This window comes from Bufo bufo, chromosome 6, assembly GCF_905171765.1.
Source record: "Bufo bufo chromosome 6, aBufBuf1.1, whole genome shotgun sequence".
NCBI classification, from domain to species: Eukaryota; Metazoa; Chordata; class Amphibia; order Anura; family Bufonidae; genus Bufo; species Bufo bufo.
Window position 1 is genome coordinate 145,935,418 of NC_053394.1, and position 25,928 is coordinate 145,961,345.

The following is a 25,928-nucleotide window of genomic DNA, read 5'->3' on the forward strand; positions in this document are numbered from 1 at the left end:
TTTTAACTTTTTTTTTTTCTAACACTTGCCCATTTTTTTGCCTGGACTTTTTAGTACGCGAACACCCGTTGCCCCCACACACACGCACATATAATAAAGTTTGCCACACATGCACACCTACACGCACACACACCCATGGCCCACCGGATGTTCTCGGCCGAGGAGGCATACGCCCAGATTGCCTCAGACTCTGAGAGCCCCAGTGAGGATGAGGATGACCCCACATTCCTTTTGTCATCCGCATCCTCCTCATCATCATCTGATGACGATGAGCCACCAAGGCGGCGGAGACGCCGCCAGGCGGAGCCAGGGGCCCCACATGCTAGGGATCCTGTGGCCCACCCTAGTACGAGCCGCCCTGGGGTTCGTACTGGTTTCCCGGCCCACCAAATAAGTCCACCGGAGCCCCCTGCCGATGAACTTAGCTGGTGTCCCCCAGTGGACTTTGAGCCTGAGATTCCGGATTTTGCTGGCAATCCTGGAATCCAGATTCCCACAGTGGGGTTTACTGAAATAGACTATTTTAGTTTTTTTTTCAGTAACTCACTGGTGAATTTGATGGTGGAGCAGACGAATCTGTACGCCCAACAGTTCGTCGCTCAAAACCCAGGCTCAGTTTTGGCTAGACCCGGTGGCTGGACGCCGGTCAGTGCAGCCGAAATGAGGACATTTTGGGGCCTCGTGCTGCATATGGGTCTAGTCCAAAAACCCAGTGTCAGGCAATACTGGAGTGGGGACATACTCTACCAGACCCCACTGTACAGTATGGTCATGATACGTCACCGGTTTGAGGCCATCCGGAAATGTCTGCATTATTCCGATAATGCAGCATGTCCCCCCCGAAGTGATCCTGCCTATGACCGGCTGTATAAGATACGGCCGGTCATCGATCACTTTGGGGCCACATTTCAGCAGGCCTACGTACCTGGAAGGGAGGTCGCGGTTGATGAGTCTCTCGTTGCGTTCAAGGGGAGACTCAGTTTCCGCCAATACATTCCCACAAAGCGGGCGAGGTATGGCGTGAAGCTATACAAAATTTGTGAGAGTGCCTCAGGGTACACTTACAAATTTCGTGTGTACGAGGGGCGAGATTCCCGTATTGAACCCCCAGAATGTCCCCCCACTCTGGGTGTTAGCGGGAAACTCGTGTGGGACCTTATGTACCCACTGCTGGATAATGGTTACCACTTGTACGTGGATAACTTTTATACCAGCATTCCCTTGTTCAGGTCCCTTGCCGCCAGATCCACGTTCGCTTGTGGGACCGTGCGGAAAAATCAACGCGGCCTCCCTGCCTACCCCCTCCAGGTACCTATCCCCAGGGGTGAGACCCGTGCCCTTACCAGTGGAAACCTGTTGCTGGTCAGGTATAAGGACAAGAGGGATGTCCTTATGCTGTCCACAATCCACGGTAACGGCACCACCCCTGTCCCTGTGCGAGGTACCGCGGCAACGGTCCTCAAGCCCGATTGTATCGTCGACTACAATCGGTATATGGGAGGAGTTGATCTCTCTGATCAAGTCCTCACGCCATATAACGCCATGCGCAAAACCCGGGCATGGTACAAAAAAGTTGCGGTCTACTTGGTACAGGTTGCCATGTACAACTCTTTTGTACTATCCCGAAGCGCTGGCAGCACAGGGACATTCCTCCAGTTCTATGAGGCAGTCCTCAAAGACCTGATCTTTTCGGACCGGGAAAGAGCAGGCCGGAGTACCTCGGGAATTGGAGGCGCCCGGATCGTCCCTGGCCAACACTTTCCAGGTGTGGTCCCCCATACTGGAAAGAAGGGACGAACCCAAAAAAAGTGCAGAGTGTGTCACAAGAGGGGGATACGGAAGGACACCACTACTCAATGTGACACTTGCCCCGATCATCCGGGCCTCTGCATTATCAATTGCTTCAGGGAGTATCACACTTCCATGGAGTACTAAATTTTTATAATCCTCAACAGTCCACTAGAGAACATAAAACACTATGGCTCTCAGACTTTGGAGACACGGAAACAATTTTTCTTTCCCCAAAAAATATTAGTTTTAGAGCAGGCATCCTCAAACTGCGGCCCTCCAGATGTTGTAAAACTATAACTCCCAGCATGCCCAGACAACCTACAGCCATCAGCAGGGCATGGTGGGAATTGTAGTTTTACAATATCTGGAGGGCCGCAGTTTTAGGATGCCTGCTTAGTGTCTCCAAAGTCTGAGAGCCATACATATTGGGCATCGTCGCGTGCGTAAAAGTCGTCGCTATAAAAATAACTTTTGACCAAACGCCTCGGATGAACGGTGTTAAAAATATAAAATAAAAACTGTGCCAAAACACCAATTTTTGGGCAAAATTTCAATTTGAATCCATTTTGCCGGTAATAAAGCAAGGGTTAACAGCCAAACAAAACTAAATATTTATTGCCCCGATTCTGTAGTTTGCAGAAACACCCCATATGTGGTCGTAAATGGCTATATAGCCGCACGGCAGGGCATAGAACGAAGGGAACTCCATATGGTTTCTGGAAGGCAGATTTTGATGGACAGTTTTTTTTTTGACACCATGTCCCATTAGAAGCCCCCCCTGATGTAGCCTAGACTAGAAACTCCAAAAAAGTGACCCCATCTAAGAAACTACACCCCTCAAGGTATTCAAAAGTTACTTTACAAACTATGTTAACCCTTTAGGTGTTCCACAAAACCAAATAGTGAATGTAGAAACAATTTTAGAATTACATTTTTTTGTTACATTGCCTCAAAAAAGACTAATATAGAGCAACCAAAAATCAAATTTACCCCAAAAATAGTCCCAAAACAACAACCACCTTATCCCGTAGTTTCCTAGATGGGGTCACTTTTATGGAGTTTCTACTCTAGGGGTGCATCAGGGGGCTTGAAAGGGTACATGGTGTCAATAAACCAGTCCAGCAAAATCTGCCTTCCAAAAATGACGTTCCCCTTCTTCTATGTCCTGCCGTTTAGCCAAATAGTAGTTTACGACCACATATGGGGTGTTTTTGCAAACTACAGAATCAGGGCAACCCATTTTGAGTGTTGTTTGGCAGTTAACCCTTGTTTTACTCCTGGAAAAAATTGATTATATTGGAAAATTTTCCAAAAAATAGAAATTTCAAAATTGTTTCTCCATCTGCCATTAACTCTTGTGGAACACCTAAAGGGTTAACAAAGTTTGTAAACCCAGTTTTGAATACCTTGAGGGGTGTACTTTCTTAGATGGAGTCACTTTTTTGAAATTTCTATTCTAGGGGTGCAACAGGGGGCTTCAAATGGGACATGGTATAAACAAAACCAGTCCTGCCAAATCTGCCTTCCAAAACCCATATGGTGTTCCCCTCCTTCTATGTGCTACCGTTCGGCCAAACAGTAGTTTACGACCACATATGGGGTGTTTTTGCAAACTACAGAATCAGGGCAACCCATTTTGAGTGTTGTTTGGCAGTTAACCCTTGTTTTACTCCTGGAAAAAATTGATTATATTGGAAAATTTTCCAAAAAATAGAAATTTCAAAATTGTTTCTCCATCTGCCATTAACTCTTGTGGAACACCTAAAGGGTTAACAAAGTTTGTAAACCCAGTTTTGAATACCTTGAGGGGTGTACTTTCTTAGATGGAGTCACTTTTTTGAAATTTCTATTCTAGGGGTGCAACAGGGGGCTTCAAATGGGACATGGTATAAACAAAACCAGTCCTGCCAAATCTGCCTTCCAAAACCCATATGGTGTTCCCCTCCTTCTATGTGCTACCGTTCGGCCAAACAGTAGTTTACGACCACATATGGGGTGTTTTTGCAAACTACAGAATCAGGGCAACCCATTTTGAGTGTTGTTTGGCAGTTAACCCTTGTTTTACTCCTGGAAAAAATTGATTATATTGGAAAATTTTCCAAAAAATAGAAATTTCAAAATTGTTTCTCCATCTGCCATTAACTCTTGTGGAACACCTAAAGGGTTAACAAAGTTTGTAAACCCAGTTTTGAATACCTTGAGGGGTGTACTTTCTTAGATGGAGTCACCTTTTTGAAATTTCTATTCTAGGGGTGCAACAGGGGGCTTCAAATGGGACATGGTATAAACAAAACCAGTCCTGCCAAATCTGCCTTCCAAAACCCATATGGTGTTCCCCTCCTTCTATGTGCTACCGTTCGGCCAAACAGTAGTTTACGACCACATATGGGGTGTTTTTGCAAACTACAGAATCAGGGCAACCCATTTTGAGTGTTGTTTGGCAGTTAACCCTTGTTTTACTCCTGGAAAAAATTGATTATATTGGAAAATTTTCCAAAAAATAGAAATTTCAAAATTGTTTCTCCATCTGCCATTAACTCTTGTGGAACACCTAAAGGGTTAACAAAGTTTGTAAACCCAGTTTTGAATACCTTGAGGGGTGTACTTTCTTAGATGGAGTCACTTTTTTGAAATTTCTATTCTAGGGGTGCAACAGGGGGCTTCAAATGGGACATGGTATAAACAAAACCAGTCCTGCCAAATCTGCCTTCCAAAACCCATATGGTGTTCCCCTCCTTCTATGTGCTACCGTTCGGCCAAACAGTAGTTTACGACCACATATGGGGTGTTTTTGCAAACTACAGAATCAGGGCAACCCATTTTGAGTGTTGTTTGGCAGTTAACCCTTGTTTTACTCCTGGAAAAAATTGATTATATTGGAAAATTTTCCAAAAAATAGAAATTTCAAAATTGTTTCTCCATCTGCCATTAACTCTTGTGGAACACCTAAAGGGTTAACAAAGTTTGTAAACCCAGTTTTGAATACCTTGAGGGGTGTACTTTCTTAGATGGAGTCACTTTTTTGAAATTTCTATTCTAGGGGTGCAACAGGGGGCTTCAAATGGGACATGGTATAAACAAAACCAGTCCTGCCAAATCTGCCTTCCAAAACCCATATGGTGTTCCCCTCCTTCTATGTGCTACCGTTCGGCCAAACAGTAGTTTACGACCACATATGGGGTGTTTTTGCAAACTACAGAATCAGGGCAACCCATTTTGAGTGTTGTTTGGCAGTTAACCCTTGTTTTACTCCTGGAAAAAATTGATTATATTGGAAAATTTTCCAAAAAATAGAAATTTCAAAATTGTTTCTCCATCTGCCATTAACTCTTGTGGAACACCTAAAGGGTTAACAAAGTTTGAAAAAACAGTTTTGAATACCTTGAGGGGTGTAGTTTCTAGAATGGGGTCATTTTTGGGAGGTTTCTATTATCTAAGCCTCACAATATGACTTCAAACCTGAACTGGTCCATAAAAAGTGGGATTTTGAAGATTTCTGAAAATTTCAAAATTTGCTTCTAAACTTCTAAGCCTTGTAACATCCCCAAAAAATAAAATATCATTCCCAAAACAATTCAAGCATGAAGTAGACATATGGGGAATGTAAAGTCATCACAATTTTTGGGGGTATTACTATGTATTACAGAGGTAGAGAAACTGAAAATTTGAAATTTGCTAATTTTTCAAAATTTACGGTAAAAATTGTATTTTTTTATGCAAAAAAATTAACTTTTTTGACCCAATTTTAGCAGTGTCATGAAGTACAATATGTGACGAAAAAACAATCTCAGAACGGCCTGGGTAAGTCAAAGCGTTTTAAAGTTATGAGCACTTAAAGTGACACTGGTCAGATTTGCAAAAAATGGCCTGGTCCTTAAGGTGAAAATGAGCCTGGTCCTTAAGGTGAAAATGAGCCCGGTCCTTAAGGGGTTAAGTCAAGAGGTCAGAGGGGAGCCACAGATGAGTGTCACCTGTATGGGTCCCGGTGCATGGTCCGAGCGCACCTGCGACCGCCGGGGAGCCGGCGTGTTGTCTTAACAGGTGCGCATGCGCAAAATGGCTCCCGGAACAGACATCGGCGCCACGGTGCGTTCCAAACAGCGGAAGCGCAGTGGGACGACTGACGTCATATCCGGGAGTCACACCGCAGCTAAGTCCCGGCGAAGCGCAAAGCGCGCATGAGAGCAAGCGCACCAGGCATTGAATATCTGTTCATGGAGTGCACATGAATGACCGTTAGCCAATGCATAATTATTACATATCCCCAAAACAATATACATATATATACATAGTCATACAATTATGATATAGTGCGGATATAATAACTTGAGCATCAATTTTGTACAGTATGATCATCCAGATACGTTTTCTCATACATGATCATAGAGGGATTCAGATTTCGAAATGCATAATAGCCATAATAGTTTGCACAATTATTGTACCCCACAAATTGGCAGTTTATATAAATAAATAGATAAATAAATACATGTGTATACAATTACAATTATTACGGGTGCAATGTAACCTTTGACATACAAAATTCATATCTGCTATACAATAGTATTAAAAAATATATATATATGTCCTCACATCCGTGATCAAAAAACACACATAACATGATATAATATCCCATAATATAGTCTAAAAAAAGGGTGTGCAAATCAGTGCTTACTCATGCACGAGTAATGTATACAAATAAGATATACCATAAGACCATAAAATTCTTGCAATAACACCTAAAGAAATCCTCCATGAACCACTTTACATGATGAACAATCTTATAAAAAGGGGGTGATCTCATGCACATTCTGCACATCACAGGGTGAGGACCATGCACCGGGACAAACGGCCAGTAAGCGCAGGCGCATATATAAAAAGAGAACGTCCAAGGATACATTCTTAATAACCAATTGTTATTGGATCCTATGTTTGTCCATAAAAAAACATTCTCAGACAAACCATGAAATAAACAAAAGTGAACCAAAACATACATATAAATGTACAATAAGATGACAATACGGTTAATCCCTCAGACAAGAGGGAGTATGAGGTAGCCAGAAAGAGGGCCTAGAGGAGGGGAAGGAAATAGTGTGAATATTCATGACCCAGGGTCATTAGAGTCACATGTTGCAAAACATTCCGAGTCCAATCACCCGAGGTCAATGAGAGTGCAAAAACACCAATTATAACAATAATAAGTTAATCATATGTAATAATAGTGAAGACGAAAAGGATCCAGGAGGGGAAAATCCGTAGTGCGGTAGGTCCTGTATCCCAGTGGACACCAATCTTGTGATCCTAAAAAGATATATAAGAATGCAATGAGCATATGCTGTTGTGAAACAAAAGAAAACAAAAGAGGTGAGGAAAAACAAACAATGTAATACATAGGCCCATAAAATTAGAAATGGGCCTACATATAGAAACCAGTGAAAGTGAGTTCCTCATTAAGACCCCCTGGGGATTGTGAACCAAGGTTAAATATCCATCTTGATTCAGAACGGAGCAAACACCTGGAGATATGTGTGCCCCTGATGTTACTCCGAACCAAATCCAATCCAACCACCCGTACGTCATTGTACCTACCATTGTGGTGGTCCAAAAAGTGAGCTGCCACTGATGTAAGTGGTTTGTCCTTACTTCTATCTCTTGCTGCCAACCGAATGTTTGATGTATGCTGCTGGACTCTCTTTCTCAGCTCCTGCATGGTCTGGCCCACATAGATCTTCTCACAAGGACAAAGGAGGGCATACACTACATTCCTGGAACGGCAATTAATGTAGTGTTTTAAATACACTCTAGAATTCTCACCATGGGAGAAAGTGTTGGAATTCAACATAAATTGACATATGTTGCAGTCCCCACAGGAATATGTACCTTTAAGGGCCACACCCCTTCCAGTAGATGTACCCGGGCGTTGAAAATGACTGCATACTAGGGTATCTTTTAAGTTGGTTGCCCTTCGTGCTATGATCTTGGGTTTGTCATCCACGTGTGTCGCCAATTTGCCATCTGATTGAAGTAAAAACCAATGGGTGTTCAAGATTTTATAGAGATCCGGCCATTGATTGTTATATTTAGTAATCAACCGTACTTTATTATCCCTTGGTTTGGGCCTAGGTATAAATAGATCATCACGTGTAGATTCCTTCGCATTTTCAAACGCCCGTGAAATGACTTTTTTGGGGTAGCCCCTCTCATGCAGTCTTGTTGATAAATCTTCTGAGGCCGCCCTGAAGTCACACATCTCCGTACAGTTGCGTCGTAGCCGCAGGAACTGGCCTCTAGGTATGCCCGTCTTCAGATGTTTTGGGTGGAAACTTGAGAAATGAAGTATGCTATTAGTTGCTGTATGTTTCCGGAAAAGGGATGTCACTAACCTGCCATTATTTATCTTGATTTTGAGATCCAGAAAATCAACTTCAGAGTCTGAGATGTTGGATGTCAAGGTTATGTTATATTGGTTCTGATTGAGCTGACTGATGAAGTCCTCACATTCTTCTCTCGAGCCCTGCCAAAAAAACAAAATATTGTCTATAAAACGAAACCAACCCACCACATGGTCCCTGAATCTGTCCAATGGGTACACCCGTGCGGACTCCCACCAACCTAGAAATAGATTGGCGTAAGAGGGCGCACATCGTGCCCCCATCGCTGTGCCTGAGACCTGCCTGTAAAACACTCGATCGAAAACAAAATAATTATGTGAAAGGACAAATTCCAGTAGACTCACCAAGAAAGTGTAGTGGGCTGGGTCATCTGTCGTTAAACAAGACAAGAAGGACTCAACAGCGGCAATCCCGTGATTGTGGGCAATGTTGGAGTATAATGACTCGACATCACACGTGACCAATAGAGTGTCAGACGGCAGGGTGATATCCTTGAGTTGTTGGATAAGGTGCATGGAATCACGAATATGGGATTTTAGGCCCAACACGAACGGCTGTAAAAAGAAATCTAAATAAATGCACGCCTGTTCGCAAAGGCCCCCTATCCCAGCCACAATTGGCCGACCAGGTGGGTCCTCCAAGTTTTTATGCACCTTAGGTAACATATAAAATGTCGGTGTGATAGGGCAACTCACCTCCAAAAATTGGAATTCCCGTTTTGTAATGATTTTCAAATTAAGAGCCCTTTTCAGGAATAGATCCATTTTTTTCTTGAAAGTAACTGTGGGATCTGCTGGGACAGGGGTATAAAAAATCTTATTGCCTAACTGTCGTTTGGCCTCATTTAGATATTTTTCCGTATCCCACAAAACCACATTCCCACCTTTGTCGGCCTCCTTTATGACGAAGGAGCTGTTTTGTTGTAATTGTTTGATGATAATCGATTCGGTTGCAGCCATATTTCTTCCCCTGATGGTGTTCCTTTGAAGTTTCCGAACTTCCTGGAGAACAGCTTGGAAAAACAAATTAATATTGGGAAAAAGGCTTAATGATGGTGTGATTGTGGACGGTTTTGATAAATTAAAGGGTCTCCTACCTAGGTCACTCTCGCTCTCCTTCAATAAATCCATTAAGTCAAGAAAGACACCACGTTCATCCTCCATGAGTTCTGTCACAAGTGTAGGTTGAGCATAAAGTAATTTGAAACATAACTGTCTGCAAAATAAATAAATATCTTTCACAAACTCAAACTTGTCCAATGTATTCATGGGGGAGAAGGACAGTCCCTTTTGCAGGACCAGTCTTTCCTGCTCAGATAATATATGTGGTGAAAGATCAATGACCTGTAGAGACCCGGCCTGTGGGTGACTGGTTTCTACATCCGTTTCTTGTATGGTTGACTGTTGCCTCTGTGTAGTTGGGGTCCCTTTCTTTTGGGATTTTCGTAATCCCCTCCTAGTTCGCTGTCTTCGCTGTTTTCGGATAAAAAATCCACATCACTATGCGTACCGGGGGTCGCTTGTTTGACATTTGTATTATTTATCTGATGGCCCCTAGAGGGTGCCCGTGTGTTACCACTATGTTTCCACCTAAAGGCCTGTTTCCTCTCAAAATCACCTTTATCACGTTGAAACTTCGTCTTTTTCCTTATCATAATCTCCCTATCAAAGCTTTCAAATGTTTCTTTCAATCTCACCTGAAATGCCGCAACCTTGTCCTTATCATGTTGATCCAATTTTAATTCTAACTCCATAAGCCTTAATCTAGTCCGTTGTAACAATTCCTTATCATGTACAATCAGCATATCCATCAATATTTTGGAACATTGTAGGAGTCCCTGCTCCCAAGTCTCCTTGAATTCTACAGTGACCTCCCATGCCGGAAATTTTTGCACCCTCAGGCCCCTGGGGATGATGGAGCACTTGAGGTATTCCTCAAGGCTTTTGATGTTCCACCAAACCCGAGTATGGAGCTTGTGGGTGTCAATGATCTCAGACGTTAATGTTCTGAAGTCACCCCCTGTGTCGGTGACCCCATCTTCGTGGAACAAAGCAGTTGCCTGCGAAGTCCACGCTGCTTCCCTCGCCTCCAAATTGAATGCCATGATATAACCACACAAGTAGGGTGCCACACCCCCAGAAAAGGCAGGAAGGGAACACGTCCCTGGCCGTACAAACAAATCTACAATCCTACGGCATGGGGGGCACACCAATAATAATGCAAGAGTGCTGGCCTGGTATATGTTGCAAACATAGAAAAAACAAGACAAAGAAATACCAAACAGTGGCCGCACCTCAAAAATACAATTTATTAGAATATATAAAGATTAAAAACATGTACATGGGGCAAACCCCAAGGATGGTACAATAAGAATATATATATGCATAATGTAATACCACACAGGGAGCCTATGCATAAACGGATAAGCAATATAATCCCTGAAAAGACTCCCTCAATCCTATAGTAGTGGCACAAACATAATGATAACACACAGAGCATACAAAACCCATCCAAGAGGAGTGCACAGAAAACCTGACGCGTATCGCTAGTGCCTGGACTAGCTTCCTCAGAGGTCCATGTGCATTTGAATGCTAGGGACACATCCTATATAGTGAGTAAGATCAAGTATCAAATTACATAAATGGGAATCAGTTGTGGTCATACCTGTTGGAAGCTCATTAAGTCAAGAGGTCAGAGGGGAGCCACAGATGAGTGTCACCTGTATGGGTCCCGGTGCATGGTCCGAGCGCACCTGCGACCGCCGGGGAGCCGGCGTGTTGTCTTAACAGGTGCGCATGCGCAAAATGGCTCCCGGAACAGACATCGGCGCCACGGTGCGTTCCAAACAGCGGAAGCGCAGTGGGACGACTGACGTCATATCCGGGAGTCACACCGCAGCTAAGTCCCGGCGAAGCGCAAAGCGCGCATGAGAGCAAGCGCACCAGGCATTGAATATCTGTTCATGGAGTGCACATGAATGACCGTTAGCCAATGCATAATTATTACATATCCCCAAAACAATATACATATATATACATAGTCATACAATTATGATATAGTGCGGATATAATAACTTGAGCATCAATTTTGTACAGTATGATCATCCAGATACGTTTTCTCATACATGATCATAGAGGGATTCAGATTTCGAAATGCATAATAGCCATAATAGTTTGCACAATTATTGTACCCCACAAATTGGCAGTTTATATAAATAAATAGATAAATAAATACATGTGTATACAATTACAATTATTACGGGTGCAATGTAACCTTTGACATACAAAATTCATATCTGCTATACAATAGTATTAAAAAATATATATATATGTCCTCACATCCGTGATCAAAAAACACACATAACATGATATAATATCCCATAATATAGTCTAAAAAAAGGGTGTGCAAATCAGTGCTTACTCATGCACGAGTAATGTATACAAATAAGATATACCATAAGACCATAAAATTCTTGCAATAACACCTAAAGAAATCCTCCATGAACCACTTTACATGATGAACAATCTTATAAAAAGGGGGTGATCTCATGCACATTCTGCACATCACAGGGTGAGGACCATGCACCGGGACAAACGGCCAGTAAGCGCAGGCGCATATATAAAAAGAGAACGTCCAAGGATACATTCTTAATGGATAGTGCACACACAGCTGCTGTGTTTGTTGTCACCCAGCTTTCCAGGAAGCTGAAAGAACATTACAACAGCTGAACAGATGGTGTAAAGGAAAACTGGCTTAGTTTCCCATAGCCACCAATCCAATTGCACCTTTCATTTATCAAATAAGCTATGAAAAATGAAAGGTGGAATCTGATTGGTTGCTATCGTGTGGTCAGCTCAATCATCACGTGCCGGCTGCAGATCATGCCGTCTAAACAGCACTCTGATGCTGGCAAACAATGATTCTGTACGGGGAAGAGCAATGGCATTAGCGATCATTCCTCCCCATACTGTGGAAGAGATCGCTGTATGTAAATTCAGCAGTCTCCTCCACTGACGAGCAGGCAATTGCCGGGAAGGAACACTTCCTTCCCAACAATTGTCTGCTCAATCTAGCAGTATAAGGCCTATTGCACATGACCGTATGGCTTTTGCAGTGTTTTGCGGTCCGTTTTTCACGGATCCGTTGTTCCGTTTCCGTTGTGTTTCCGTTTCTGTTCCGTTTTTCCGTATGGCATATGCAGTATACAGTAATTACATAGATAAAATTGGGCTGGGCATAACATTTTCAATAGATGGTTCAGCAAAAAACTGAACGGAAACGGAAGACATACGGATGCATTTCCGTATGTGTTCCATTTTTTTTGCGGACCCATTGACTTGAATGGAGCCATGGAACGTGATTTGCGGGCAATAATAGGACATGTTCTATGTTAGAACGGAACGGAAAAACGGAAATATGGAAATGGAATGCATACGGAGTACATTCCGTTTTTTTTTTTTGCGGAACCATTGAAATGAATGGTTCCGTATACGGACCGTATACGGAACGCAAAAAACGGCCAGTAAACGGGGAAAAAAAACTAGTTTCACCACATCCCTAAACAGTTCCGGCAGGCTGTACTGGTAGAGGAATTCATCGTATCTGGCATAGCCTAGCGCTAGTGTGAAATCAGCCAAAGGGTCCTTTAGGGGGTATTCACATCTAAGACAATGGGGGCATATCGCTAGGATGATGCTTGTCTGATTGGTGCAGATCCCAAAGGTGGTGGCCGGAGGACCATGGGTCCGGCCACCATCAAGAGTTCTCCCCATAGCAGTTTATGGGAGCGCACTGCGCTTGCACAGCTACAGCTCCCATTCATTTCTAGGGGGGCAAAGGAAATAGGCACATAGAAATGAATGGAGGGCAGCGATGCATGCGCAGTACGCCCTCCGCAACTTTCGGGGCTCCGTTTTCGGTGTAGATGCGAGTGCCAGAGGTGGGACCCGCACCTATCAGACAATGGGGGCATATCCTAGCGATATGCCACCATTTTCAGAGATGGGACAACCCCTTTAAGCCAGTTTTCCTTTACATCAGTTTTGATGTTTACCTCCTTGACACAAGAGGACCACTCAAGGACTTTTGCTTACTGGAGATAATTTACAAATACTCTGTAAGGTTCATGTCACACAATCTGGGGATTAATCTCTTGGTGATAACGGCCAGGCAGATCTTTGTCATGGTCCTGCCCAAGACGCTGTGTAAACTGTATTATACAAGCAGAAGTAGTAACGCAACAAGTACAAAGTGCAAGAATGCTCAGTGATTGCTCCACCACATTACCTGCTGGAGACTATTGTTATTCCCGTGCTGCAGATTAAAGTGAAAAAAGAAAATAAAGGAAATTGTCACTACTGATGTCACTTAGTGAAAGAAGTCAGTAGATTCGGCGCAGCGGTTTCTCCTTGCTCGCTGCTGCTTCCACCTTATACCGGTCTTATTGCCTTAGTGATACGACACACTACAGAATACAGATCTGTTCCAGCACTTCTACTGAGAGCAGCCGCAGATTTTTATTCAGTATCGTGTAGCCATCTCATCGCTACTTTCCTTTATGACCACCCTCAGAAATCCATACACTGCAGCACCTCTCCTCTGCCAGAGACAGAAAGCTCATTTCAACCTTGTTAATGAATACAATGCTAGAACTTCAGTGGAAACGCACACATACTAGCCACGGCTGTAGGAAAGATGGGATTAAAATGCCATTCAGGGTTTGTGGAAGGTTGATTGACAAACCCCCAAGAACTAGGGGAGGCTATTAATGGTTGTCACCCAGCATCTGTCCTGATTTGAGGGGTCTGATCTTGGTCTCGGAATCCCTTAAAGCAGGCATGCTCAACCTGCGGCCCTCCAGATGTTGCAAAACTACAACTTCTATCATTCCTGGACAGCTTACAGAAGGGCATGGTGGGAGTTGTAGTTTTACAGCAGCTGGAGTGCCGCAGGTTGAGCATCCCAAATGTCTACCCCTGACTACAAAGTGACTTAATAGTTTAGGTGCAACTGTAGAATGAAGGTCATATCATCAAATACTATGTCCACCTGAGCAGTGGTTGCTATCAGAATTGTAACCCAATTTTAACCCAACCACGTCAATTACATGTATGTTTGACCACGGCTTGGTAGAAGTCTTCCATTTGTTCCAAACTAAACACTTCCAGATAACAGGGTTTTACAAAAAAGCGCAGAAGAATGAGGCATTTACACCTCTGTAGACAGAACAGAATGGAAACCTGTTTAGCAACACAATGAGAAGAACAAAAAGAATTTACTTACTGTATATACACACACATCAGAATCCTTATGTGACTACAGAATTCTATATAGAAACCTGTTCACATTGGTGATTGAATCAGCACCATAAAGTCCATTCTTTCTTATTCTGGAGAAACGGAAAGCTCAGAGGATTCTGATCCTCCTTGGCAGAGGTGACCTTTCATTCTTTATATTCAGCACTTCTAGCAGAAATTATCACTGCCATTCAAATGATTCTGAGGCTTTGTAACAATGGAGATCTGAAAAAATTCTCACTTCAAAAGTATTCATCATCGATACATAAAAATAATTATCACAACTGTGTCATGAAAATGGTTAGCCTCTGACTTGTCCTACTGCACTGAATTACCAGACCAATCCAATACGCTGCCTATACTGTAGAAATGACATTATTCTCTATACAGGGACATTATAGCAGTTATTTTCTTGTACATAGGAGGCAGTATTATAGTAGTTACATTCTTGTACATAGGAGGCAGTATTATAGTAGTTACATTTTTGTACATAAGATGTAGTATATGTAGTATTACAATAGATATGTTCTTGTACACAGGGGCAGTATTATTGTAGCTATATTCTTCTACATAGGTGGCAGTATTATGCTACTTTCACATTTGCGGTAACCTTATTCCCGAGGGGGAACAGCCTGCCGGATCCGTGCTACCGCAAGTCCACCGTGCTGGTGGAAGTCCGCTCCGGCCCCATTTACTATAATGGGGGTGGGCCAGAGGTCCAGCCGCAGCACGGCAAACATGCCGAGAGGCGGCCAAAATAAAACTACAACATGCTGCAGTTTTTGTCCGACTGCCTCTCGGAGCACACTACTTGCAGTAGCACAGATCAGCCAGGCTGTTCCCTTGCCGAAACAGCCTGCCGGAAAATGTAGTAGTTATGTTCTTGTACATAGGATGCAGGATTATAGTAGATATGTTCTTGTACACATGAGGCAGTATTATTGTAGTTATATTCTTGTACAAAGGAGGCAGCATTATTGTAGTTATATTCTTGTACACAGAAGGCAGTATTATAGTAGTTATATTCTTGCGTATATAGGGTGGTATTTAAAGTAGTTATCTTCATTTCCGTAGGTGCGTATGTAGGGACACTATGTAGGGACAGATAAATAGGGATATTATAGCAGTTATTTTCTTGTACATAGGAGGCAGTATTTTAGAAGTTATATACTTGTACATGGGGTAGTACTATAGTAGTTATAGTCTTGTACATAATGAGCAGTATTACAGTAGTTATATTCCTGTACGTAGGATACACTATTTTAGTGGTTATATCCTTGTACATATGGGGCAGTATTACAGTAGTTATATTCTTATATATGATGCAGTATTATAAGAGTTATAGACTTGTGCATAGAAGGCAGTATCATAGCAGTTCTAACCTTTTACAAGGGGGAGGTATTAGCATGGTAGTAAGGGTACTTTTACACTTGCGGCAGAGGATTCCGGCAGGCAGTTCTGTCGCTTCGGATTCCGGCAATACGGACGTATTCTGATGGCATTTGTCAGACGGATTTGCATCCGGATCCGTCTGACAAATGCATTGAAACACTGGATCCGTCTCTCCAGTGTCATCCGGAAAAACGGATACAGTATAATTTTTTTTCCCCATTTTTAAAGGTCTATGTATGCGCAGATGGGAAAGCCGGATCCGTTTTGACGGAACACTTAATGCCGGATCCAGCACTAATACACTTCAATGTAAATTAATATCCGGATCCGGCATTCCGGCAAGTGATCAGTATTTTTGGCCGGAGAGAAAACTGCAGCATGTAATTACACCTAACCGTCCCATTCATTTCTATGGGACGGATTGCTCCTATACACTTGAATAGGAGCGATCCGTCCCATTGAAATGAATGGGACGGCTTGGGTGTAATTACACCTGCTCACCGCTGCAGATGCAACGGCGAGAAAGTAAACAGTGAAGAGGAGGCGGCGCTGGCATGGCACACACCTCCTCTTCAAACAGCTGATCGGCGGGGGTGCCAGGTGTCGGACCCCCGCTGATCTGATATTGATCACCTATCCTGAGGATAGGTCATCAATAAATATAACTCGGACAACCCCTCTAAACAAAATCCTGTTTTAGGCCTCTTTCAGACGGGCGTTGCGGGAAAAGGTGCGGGTGCGTTACGGGAACACCTGCGATTTTTCCGCACGAGTGCAAAAGATTGTAATGCGTTTTGCACTCGCGTGAGAGAAATCGCGCATGTTTGGTACCCAAACCTGAACTTCTTCACAGAAGTTTGGGCTTGGGATCGGGGTCGTGTAGATTGTATTATTTTCCCTTATAACATGGTTATAAGGGGAAATAATAGCATTCTAAAAAAAAATAAAACATTATTTAACTCACCTTAGTCTACTTGCTCGCGCAGCCCGACATCTCCTTCTGTCTCCTTTGCTGAACAGGACCTGTGGTGACGTCACTCCGGTCATCACATGATCCATCACATGATCCATCACCATGGCGAGCAAGTGGACTAAGGTGAGTTAAATTTTTTATTTTATTTTTTTAACCCCTCCAGCGCTATTTTACTTTGCATTCTGTATTCAGAATGCTATTATTTTCCCTTATAACCATGTTATAAGGGAAAATAATAATGATCGGGTCTCCATCCCGATCGTCTCCTAGCAACCGTGCGTGAAAATCGCACCGCATCCGCACTTGCTTGCGGATGCTTGCGATTTTCACGCAACCCCATTCACTTCTATGGGGCCTGCGTTGCGTGAAAAACGCAGAATATAGAGCATGCTGCGATTTTCACGCAACGCCCCATAGAGGTGAATGGGTCGGTATTCAGTGCGGGTGCAATGCGTTCAACTCACGCATCGCATCCGCGCAGAATACTCGCCCGTGTGAAAGGGGCCTTACACAGCAAATAAATACTGTAATGATCCAAATTATTTACCAGCTTGAAAGAGATAACAAAAGTTAATATATGAGGATTCAGGAAAATAAAGCATGAATTAGATATAATTGAGTTTAAATCCTGGAAAGGAACATAAACATTAGATACCATAAATCTATATAAAATTGTGTATTTGCAAACAATCCTTTTCACAAACTTTGTTCTTTGCCTCTTACACAGAGACATACATATTCATGTATTGAACATAAAAAGCACTTGCAGTAATTAGAAGCATCTGATATTTCTATGGATACAGCAGATGGGATTTTAGTGTATATAAATGTGTGATCAAGAAGTTATTAAATATTTGCTAAATGTTTAAAATAAAGTAACATTTCAAGCAGATATAAGGCCTGGGAGGCTGCATATTACAGAATACAGAAAAAGATTCCAGAAATCTGTAAGCTGCATGTCATTGTATCACACCTACTGGGCAGCGTCCCAGCACAATGGCTGCACATTACAAAAGCTTTTCACATGGAAAGTCGGTGGCTTTCTATGCATCAGCTATTGTCTTTTACCTTTTCTCTTATTCTTCTCTGTTACAAAAAGAAAGCAGGAACCAAAGAAGTGATCAGGTACTGTTCTGCATAATCATTTAAAGTGGGCTAAGAAAATGTAAAATCACCTCCTTAATCTGTAAAAAAAAAAAGTGAGAAGATAAAATAACATACTGTAGATATGTTCTGATGTACTTTTAATTCCATAGTTTAAATACTTACATTAAACATAAATTATTACAATACTAGACATTATGTCCGTTACAATAACGGGCGCTAGAATTGGCCGGCGCGCAGAGCAATCATCACACCGCGCTCCGGACGATCAACGCCGCCCCCACGGGCCACACCCCGTGCAGCGAAGGCGGCGCATGCGCACTGGCTGGATGGCCACAGGGGAACTGTGGCAGAATCGGACGGCAGCAGGAGAACTGTGGCAGGAGCGGACAGCGGTGGGGGAGCTGTGGCAGGAGCGGACTGCGGCGGGGGAGCTGTGGCCTGCCTATAGGGCAACAGCCTGCAGGGAAACTTGTGTGTAGCGCTGTGTCCGTGTGGAGCGCTGTGTCCTGATTGGATGCCGCACCACGCATGCCCAGTGCAAAACTGGTGACACACACACGGACACAGCGCACTCACACAGGTATTTTATTATTATAGATTATCTTTTTTGCTATGCTGGCCTGTGGTTAATTTACACTGATAAACTACAGTCGTGGCCAAACATTTGGTTTTCGCAATGTTTGCTGCTACAGTGTTTTTAGATTTTTTTGGGGGAGATGTTTGTATGGTATACTGAAGTACAATTATATGCATTTCATATATTCTTTTTACGTATTGACAAATACAACAAATTTATGCAAAGACCCAATATTTACAGTGTTGATACTTCTTCTTCAAGACTTCTGCAATTCGCCCTGGCATGCTGGATATCAGCTTCTGGGCCAAATTCTGACTTATGGAAACCTATTCTTGCCTAAAGGGGTTAGAGGATAGGTCATCAGTTAAAAACTCTTGGAAAACCCCTTTAATCAGTTCTTGGAGTTTTTGTTTGTCCACCTGCTTTTTGAGGATTGACCATAGTTTCTCAATAGGATCAAGATCTGTGGAGCTTCCAGGCCATGGACCACAAATTTTAATGTTTTGTTCACCGAGCAGTTATCACTTTTGCCTTGTGACATGGTGCTTCATCATGCTGGAAAAAGCAATGTTCTTCACCAAATTACTCCTGGGTGGTTGGGAGAAGTTGCTCTTGGAGAATGTTTTGTTGTCAATCTTTATTCATTGCAGATTTCTTAGGCAAAATTGTGAGTGAGCCCACTTGCTTGTGAATCAAACCCACACATGAATGGTCTCAGGATGCTTTACTATTGGTATGACACAGGACTCATGGTGGTGGCTCACGTTTTCTTCTCCGGTCAGACATTTTTCCAGATGTCCCAAACAGTCTGAAGGGGGCTTTATAACAGAAAATAACTTAAAGTACCACTACCCATTTTAAAGTATGCGCTTCTAATTAAATCAGCATGACACAATGATATCAGCTGCCTTGTCCTTGTTAACGCTTTCTCCTGAGCTAACGAGATCAGTCAAATGATGTTATCAAGTCCTTTTGTGGCAGGGCTGAATTGCAGTGGAAACGGGGTTTTATGATTAATTTCATTTTACTGACGAGGAGTGACTTTGCAGCGAATTGCAATTCGTCTGATCACTCTTCATAACAATGTAGAGTCAAGGCTAATTACCACCATAAAAACGGAAGCTGCAAACTTTGTAAAACCAAAATTTGTGTCAGTCTCAAGATTTTTGGCCACAACTCTAAGTTACTGAAATACTGACAATGAAAGTAATTTGATGGGGAGGGAATTAGATGAAGTCATAAGCGATTTGTCTGATTGTTTTATGGCATTAAGGCCTCTTTCACGCGACCGTATGGCTTTTTCTGTGTTTTGCGGGCCGTTTGTCCGAATCCATTTTTTGTCTCTGTATGGCATATACAGTAATTACATAGAAAAAATTAGGCTGGGCATAGCATTTTCAATAGATGGTTCCGAAAAAAAAACAGAACGGATACGGAAGACATACGGATGCATTTCCGTATGGGTTCCTTTTTTTTTGCGGACCCATTGACTTGAATGGAGACATGGAATGTAATAGGACATGTTCTTTCAACGGAACGGAAATATGGAAACGGAATGCATACGGAGTACATTCAGTTTTTTTTTGCGGAGCCATTGAAATGAATGGTTCCGTATACGGACAGTATATGGAACGCAAAAAATGTCCCCTGAACGGAAAAAAAAACGGTCGTGTAAAAGAGGCCTAAATCTTAATGACTAGCCAAACTTTTTTTCATTGACATGGCTGTATGAGCTGCAAAGAAAATAAAATTGGGGGTCAGTCAGCACATCCCAGTGCGCAGGTGCACGTCGCCATGGCTGAATGAGGCCTATTTTTATGCGATTAAGAGAAACTGCATTTTTGGTGCTGTTTGAGGGTACATATAAACTTCATAATTTGTATACATATTTTTTTTGTTAGAAATATAGAAGTTATTTTTTTACTGTATCTATCTATCTATCTATCTATCTATCTATAAGCTGATAAATTTAATTAATCTACGTATGTTAATAGTCATGTGTCTGTCTGCACTGTAATGAATTGGCTGCAGGGATGTGCATAGGGCAGACGGCAGTGTATTATGGATGGAGGCAGAAGCTGAGAGAACCTGTTCTGTGTGACTCACAACAAGCAGACATTACAGAACAGATGTGCCCGAGACAATGGGAAGCAGCAGGAGACTGCCACTCATTGACCTGGGTGCAGTGTCTTGTTTCTTAATGAAGAACAAGAGCAGGATTGTGAGATCCCTGGCAAATTACATGACATCAATTTAATGTTCTATATTTAACACACATATGTATATATTAAACAGCTCTCTATAAACCTATTGTACAGAATCTGGATTTATAAAGCGTAAGGGAATGTTCACATCATTTTAAATCTGACGTGTATTTTCCGTGGAATCTGCAGTAGAAATCCAACCCTTGGTTTTATTGAGGTCTGGAGTAATGCACAATTATGGAGCAGAGTCTGCAGTTATATAGAGTTAAAGAGGACCCGTCACCTCTCCTGACATATCATTTTTAGAAACTACTTGCGTTCCCCATGTAATACTAATTCTGGAGCATCTATTCTATGCTGTGCCATTCCTGTATAATTCCTGCTAGAAGTTTACAAACAAATTGCCAGCAGTCTGCAGTAAAGGTACCGCCGGTTGTTACCAGTAGCGGGTGTCTGACTCTGTCCAATCAGTGCTACTAGTGTCAGACTGTGCAGGGCCACCGCATCCCAAAACTGGCAACACCCATCTGTACCTTTACTGCAAGCTGCTGGCAATTCATTCATAAGGCTACTTTCATACTAGCGTTTTAGTTTTCCGGTATTGAGACCCGTCATAGGGGCTTGATACCGGGAAAAAACAGTTCAGTTTTGTCCTCATTCATTATCAATGGGGGCAAAACTGAACTGAACAGAACAGAGCGCTCCAAAATACATTCCGTTCCGTTTAGTTGCATTCCCATACCGGAGAGCAAACTGCAACATGTTGTAGTTTGCTTTCCGTCCTGGGATGCGGAGCAAGACAGACCCGGCATGACCCACAATGCAAGTCAATGGGGACGATCTGTTTTCTCTGCCACAATCTGCCACAATAGAAAACAGATCCGTCCCCCATTGACTTTCAGTGGAGTTCATGACGGATCCGTCTTGGGTATGTTAAAGATAATACAACTGGATCCGTTCATAACGGATGCAGATGGTTGTATTATCAGTAAGGCTACTTTCACACTAGCGTTAATATTTTCCGGTATTGAAATCTGTCATAGGGTCTCAATACCGGAAATAAAGGCTTTAGTTTTGTCCCCATTCATTGTCAATGGGGACAAAACGTAACTGAACAGAACGGAGCGCTCCAAAATGCATTCCGTTCCGTTCCGTTCTCATACCGGAGAGCAAACCGCAGCATGACCCACAATGTAAGTCAAAGGGGACGGATCCGTTTTCTCTGACACAATAGAAAACAGATCCGTCCCCCATTGACTTTCAATGGAGTTTATGACGGATCCGTCTTGGCTATGTTACAGATAATACAACCAGATCTGTTCATAACGGATGTAGATGGTTGTATTATCAGTAACGGAAGCTGCCGGATCCAGTAAAAACGCTAGTGTGAAAGTAGCCTAACTTCAAGAAGGAATATTAAAGGAATGGCAAAACATAGAGCCATAAGAATAGATGTTTCAGAATTGTTATAACATGGGTAAGGCCTCCTTCAGACGGGCGTTGCGGGAAAAGGTGTGGGTACGTTGCGGGTACGTTGCGATTTTCCCGCGCGAGTGCAAAACATTGTAATGCGTTTTGCACTCGCGTGAGAAAAATCGCGCATGTTTGGTACCCTAAGGTGTACCACGTTTTTTTTCTCCCAGGCTGTGAGCTGTGCGCTGCGATTGGCCAGCGCTGCAGCCTAGGAGAAGGAGACGCCCACAGGACAAGGGAAGACCCGCCTACTATAACTTAAGGAGCAAAGGTACCGGAGCCTATAACGGGAGAACGGAGCGGCGCCCGGGGATAATAGTAAGTGCAGTGAGATCCCCGGGCGCCGCTCTATATAGCAGCATACTCAGTTCACATAGTTTATACAAGTGAAAGATCCTCTTTAAGCTCCCTCTTATTCTTCACTCTTATATAGTATGGAGCGGTTCGTATATGGCCATTTTATATTTATATTTGATTTATTGCATGTTATTGTTGGTGTTACCAATACTATTTCCCTCAGTAAGAGGGTGGTTGGGCACATTGACCATCTTTTAAAAGGTACACCCTTGTGTGTTGTTCCGTACCATGATGGTCGTATTTAGGCCATCCATTAGACTGCATACTATATTTTACATGTTATAAAATGTTTTGTGTCAACCATTGAGTAGTAGGCCACTGCTGATTCAATATATGCAACTTTATGCTTTAACCTCTTCAGGACACATGACATACCAGTACGGCATGTTGTCCTGGTACTTAAGGACACATGACGTACCGGTACGTCATGTGTATTTCCGATCACCGCCGCCCGGCAGGCGGGCGGTGATCGGTACCCGGTGCCTGCTCAAATCATTGAGCAGACACCTTAGCTAAATGCGCGGGGGGGAAAGCCCGTGACCCGTGTCGGCGATCGCCACAAACCACAGGTCAATTCAGACCTGCGGTTTGCGGCGGCGCCATCGGGTCCCCATGCGGCTGTAGGGGGGACCCAATGGCCTGGAAGGCAGCGCGATGCCTAAGGAAGGCATCGCGCTGCCTTCCGGTGACGAGCCTGTGAGATCCAGCCCCCTGGATCTCACAGGCCGGAAGCTGTATGAGTAATACACACAGTATTACTCATACAGCCAGTGCATTCCAATACAGAAGTATTGGAATGCATTGTAAAGGGATTAGACCCCCAAAAGTTCAAGTCCGAAAGTGGGACAAAAAATAAAGTGAAAAAAAAGTTGAAAAAATTTAGTTTTCCCCCCAAAAAATTTAAAGTTTCAAGTAAAAATAAACGTAATTTTATCCAAATAAAGTAAAAAAAATTGGTAAAAAAATAGGGGGAAAAAAAAGTATACATATTAGGTATCGCCGCGTCCATATCGACCGGCTCTATAAACATATCACATGACCTAACCCCTCAGATGAACACCGTAAAAAAAAAACTAAAAAAAAACTGTGCTAAATAAAAAATTGTCACCTTACATCATAAAAAGTACAACAGCAAGCGATCAAAAAGGCGTTTGCCCACCAAAATAGTACCAATCTAACCGTCACCTCATCCCGCAAAAAATTAGCCCCTACCTGAGACAATCGCCCAAAAAAAAAAAAAAATATGGCTCAGAATATGGAGACACTAAAACATCATTTTTTTTGTTTTAAAAAAGCTGTTATTGTGTAAAACTTACATAAATAAAAAATAAGTATACATATTAGGTATCGCCGCGTCCGTATCGACCGGTTCTATAAAAATATCACATGACCTAACCCCTCAGATGAACACCAAAAATAAAAAATAAAAACTGTGCTAAATAAACCATTGTAATGACCGGCGTACGCAAAGGGAAGGAAATGGGAAGGCCCTGTCCAAGGGAGAGGGAAAGATGGTGACCCCTGACTCACCTTGCGGCTGGCACCTGACTGCCCTGACGTCCCTAGACGGGTTCCTCACCCGTACGCCGATCACGTGCCTAAACCCTGGCTTTCCCTAAGATGAGCCCTATGTAGTGAACGGGGGCGGTGGGATCACTAGTCCGCACCACTGACACTAAGAGGAAAACACCAAGGAGAGGACAGACAATACAGACAAACATATAATCCCAGGTGGGCGACAACAGCAGACCACCAAGGCCCAACAGGGATCCGGAGGGTAACGTTCTGGAACAACAACCAGGGAACACAGCTATACAGCGCCAGTGGGTCAGTATAGAAGTCCAGGCAGGAAGCTCTATATCTGGCAACCAGAGAAGTGAGAGATGGGAATATAAGGAGGTTGGGATTGCTAGACAAGAAACATCTGAGGAGGAAAAGCTACGGATCCCTGAGTGAGCCAAAAAGGGTTGCAAGGCAAACCCAGAAAGCTACCATTAATAAACAGCACTGTCTTTAGAAATAGAGCGCGCAGCCACCCGCTGCGACTTCCTGACCCCGGGTATAACGGAGTCAGGCGTGGCTCTTGACACCCTCATGACAACCATTTTTTTGTCACCTTACATAACAAAAAGTGTAATAGCAAGCGATCAAAAAGTCATATGCACCCTAAAATAGTGCCAATCAAACCGTCATCTGATCCCGCAAAAAATGATACCCTACCTAAGATAATCGCCAAAAACTGAAAAAACTATGGCTCTCAGAATATGGAAACACTAAAACATGATTTTTTTTTGCTTAAAAAATGAAATCATTGTGTAAAACTTACAAAAATAAAAGAAAAGTATATATATTAGGTATCGCAGCGTCCGTAATAACTTGCTCTATAAAAATAGAACATGACCTAACCCCTCAGGTGAATACCGTAAAAAAAAAAAAAAAAAAACTGTGTAAAAAAAGCAATTTTTGGTCACCTTACATCACAAAAAGTGTAATAGCAAGCGATCAAAAAGTCACACGCACCCCAAAATAGTGCCAATAAAACAGTCATCTCATCCCGCAAAAATCATACCCTACCCAAGGTAATCGCCCAAAAACTGAAAAAATGATGGCTCTAAAAAGAAATTTTGGAGGTATTACTATGTATTATAGAAGTAGAGAAATTGAAACTTGGAAATTTGCAATTTTTTTTACAAATTTTTGGTAAATTTGGTATTTTTTTTATAAATAAAAATGCATTTTTTTTTACTTCATTTTAGCAGTGTCATGAAGTACAATATGTGATGAAAAAATTATCTCAGAATGGCCTGGATAAGTCAAAGCGTTTTAAAGTTATCACCACTTAAAGTGACATTGGTCAGATTTGCAAAAAATGACCTGGTCCTGAAGGTGAAATAAGGCTGTGTCCTAAAGGGGTTAAACCACCTACCCCTCTCCTATGTCCCTCCCCATTCTTGCCCCTCTCCTTTTCCCTGTGCTATATGCTACATGACATACTTTGTGATATTTTGCATCTGATGTATCAACATTACTCTTATGTCATTGCGTACTTTTTTCTTTCTCTGTAAAATCTTAATAAAGAGAGATTTGTTAAAAAAAAAAAAGTCAACGGGAGACGGATTTGTTTTCTATTCTGCCAGAGAAAACAGATCTTTCCCCATTGACTTACATTGTGTGCCAGGACGGATCCGTTTGGCTCAGTTTCGTCAAGCGGACAGCAAAATGCTGCATGCAACATATTGGCATCCGCCTCCAGAGCGGAATGGAGATGGAACGGAGGCAAACTGATGCATTCTGAGCGGATGCTTTTCCATTCAGAATGCATTAGGGTAAAACTGATCCGTTTTGGACCGCGTGTGACATCCTTGAACG